Here is a 307-nt window from a genome sequence, read left to right on the forward strand (position 1 = left end):
ATAAACATAAACCTGTTAAACATTTTCACCAAAAATTACCTTGGATTTATTTATCATCTTCCTGTTTCTCTTTCTTCTTTGTTTTATTACTGTATGTGTGTGTGTGTGTGTGTGTGTGTGTGTGTGTGTGTGTGTGTGTGTGTGTGTCTGTGTGTGTGTGTGTGTCTCTGTGTGTGTGTGTCTACTCAGCTTATTTAATTGAAAACTTTTGATTTTTGTTTCCTGTTGTGTAAAAGTCTACAGTTTTTAGAGGTCATGAGAAAAAACAGTTCTTGTTTCGCATGAAACGGTAATAATGAGAACATAA

This window comes from Tachysurus vachellii, chromosome 23 (assembly GCF_030014155.1).
Source record: "Tachysurus vachellii isolate PV-2020 chromosome 23, HZAU_Pvac_v1, whole genome shotgun sequence".
Lineage (NCBI taxonomy): Eukaryota > Metazoa > Chordata > Actinopteri > Siluriformes > Bagridae > Tachysurus > Tachysurus vachellii.